At 51.7% G+C, this 2,327-nt stretch overlaps 1 pseudogene; it reads right to left on the bottom strand.

Annotated features, from left to right (window-relative positions):
* Positions 1 to 771: 771 nt before the first annotated feature.
* On the bottom strand, positions 772 to 2,063 carry LOC139019338 (F-box only protein 31 pseudogene; annotated as a pseudogene).
* Positions 2,064 to 2,327: the final 264 nt, after the last annotated feature.

Raw genomic sequence — 2,327 nt, 5'->3', positions numbered from 1 at the left:
GAATATAATAGAGTTAGGAGCATAGAAAGGGAGTGGACTGACTATTCTCAGGGGGAAAGCGGTGTGGTGGTGCAGGAAGAGAATGGATGAAAATCATACACCTATGGATGAGGACAGTGGGAAAGAGAGGTAAGGGCAGAGGGTGGGGTGGGAACTGGGTGGAGGGGAGCTATTTGGGGAAAAAAGAGGAACAACTGTAATAATCCTGAACAATAAAGATTTAATTAAAAACATAAAATAAAATGTACAATTCAGTGGTTTTTATTATATTCAGAGTTGTACAATCTAACAATTAACACTATCTACCTTTAGGCTCTTTCCTTTTTCTTTCTTTCTTTTTAAAAGGACATGCTCAGCCCTAGCTGGTTTGGCTCAGTGGATAGAGCCTGGACCTGTGGATGGGAAGACCTAAGACCATGGGAAAACACATATTGTTTTTGTGATTAATCACTATGCTTTAATTATGTTCAACTGGTAACAATGAAATTGGGGGTCACCACAACATGAGGAACTGTATTAAAGGGTCGCGGCATTAGGAAGGTTGAGACCACTGGTCTAAGGTTTATTTCTACCTCAGTTGCTGGCTCATACCCAGCCTGGCCCAGGTCCCGGCTTGGGCAGGAGGCAAACAACTGATGTGTTTCTTTCACATGGATTATTTCTGTCTTTCCCTCTCTCCCCCACTCTCTCTAAACATCAATGGGAAAATATCCTCGGGTGAGGATTTAAAAAACAAACAAAGGTGGGTAACCTGGTCAGAAGGCCAAATCTTCAAAGTGCATGGAAGCTGCTCATCACAGGGTGTCTGGACTGAACGTTCGAGAGCAGCTCCAGGAAGGCCTGCGGGGATGGCGCCTCCACATTCTGGAAGGTGTTCTGGACTCTGCCAAGCAGGATGAAGTATTTCTCCTCCAGCGAGATGAACCCGAGGTGGTTCTGATCGAACAGGATGACGACTCCAGGGAGGCGCATGAGGTTGTGGAAGCCACTTAAGATAACATTGTGCATGCCATAGAAACACATCCTGCAGGTTCGGGGGTAGTTCTGGTCTCTTGAGCTCACGCTCACAGGCAGAACAAACGGAGCAGGCTGCTCCTCCGAAGCTGCAGCCCTGGACTCCCCGATGCTGGGCTGGGCAGGGCTCTGCCAGCCATGGCCCTGGCTTTCCTCAGTCCCGTCTTCTTGCTGCTGCTGCTTCTGGATCACCTGCTCTTCAATCTCCCGGATCACGCGGGAGAGCTCATTGAAGTTGCAGAAGATCTGGCCATCTCGCTCCTGAGGTGGATCTCAAACGTCCAGATTAACCCTCCCCTGATCTCGGTGACCCTGGCATACTTCCCATGGAAGCTGAGTATGGCAACCTTCTTTGGTCTGAAGCTCTCGTCTTTGAATTGGAAGAGGCCTGGCCTGATGAGGTCGCCCGGGTGGCTTGGCGGGAGGTAGAGGCGGCAGTAGGTCACCCAGTCATACTGCTGTCTGTCCTCCCGCACCAGCTCCAGCCCCCGTTCTCTCCTAATCTGCGGTGGTAAATCCATTCGGTGGTCTCTTTGGATCCATTGGATGCTGAACCTGTCCTTCTGAATCTGCAGGTGGCGGCTGTGGGAAAAGCTGTAGAAGTCATCCAGGTACTCCAGCGTGGCTGATTTTCTTTCTGTCAGGCGAATTCTAAAGGAGGGCTTGAATTGCATTGGGTCATCCACATGGGTGTTATGGGAAGGCCTGCTCGTCCCACCAGTAATGCATAAGCCATCTACCACTACATTCAGCAGTGTTCCATAGTCTTTATCTAGTTGCCACAATCCCAAAATGTTTCTGTATGGGTGGCACAGCTTCGCATAGACTTCTCGATAAGACATACCGATCATCTTCAGGTTCTGCAAGGTTTCACAAACACCATACTCTTCACGGCAGCGCCGTCTCCAGATGCTGTCGGTGTGCAGGATGTGGTGGAATTTGGTGCAGGCCTGGGCCAGGCTGGGCTGGTCAGTGCCCAGGAGCAAGGCGAAGATTTTCACTAGCATCTCCACTGGCAGGTCCTGCAGCGAGCAGTACGGGGGCGGCATGGGGCTCGAGATTCCTCCACTCCCCGCACAGCACCGCCCTTCCGTGTCCGCCTCGAGGTGCTTTTTTGCCAGTGCTGGCTTGCCCTAGGCCGCTGCCGTCTCAGCTGGGCCCTGGCAATCCTGTTGACACTCCTTGCCCTTGGCCTCTGCCCTCTCAGCTGGGCCCTGACACTCCTGATGACACCGACATTCCAGCAAAGAGCCCACTTCGCAGAGGCAAGCGCACTCCTCCATGCCTCCACGCGTAACAGCCACCACAGTGTG

The sequence above is a fragment of the Myotis yumanensis genome, unplaced genomic scaffold (genome assembly GCF_028538775.1).
Source record: "Myotis yumanensis isolate MYYU_CA2020_CCGP unplaced genomic scaffold, mMyoYum1.0.hap1 SCAF_11, whole genome shotgun sequence".
Classification (NCBI taxonomy): domain Eukaryota; kingdom Metazoa; phylum Chordata; class Mammalia; order Chiroptera; family Vespertilionidae; genus Myotis; species Myotis yumanensis.
This window is presented reverse-complemented; position numbering and strand designations above follow the sequence as displayed.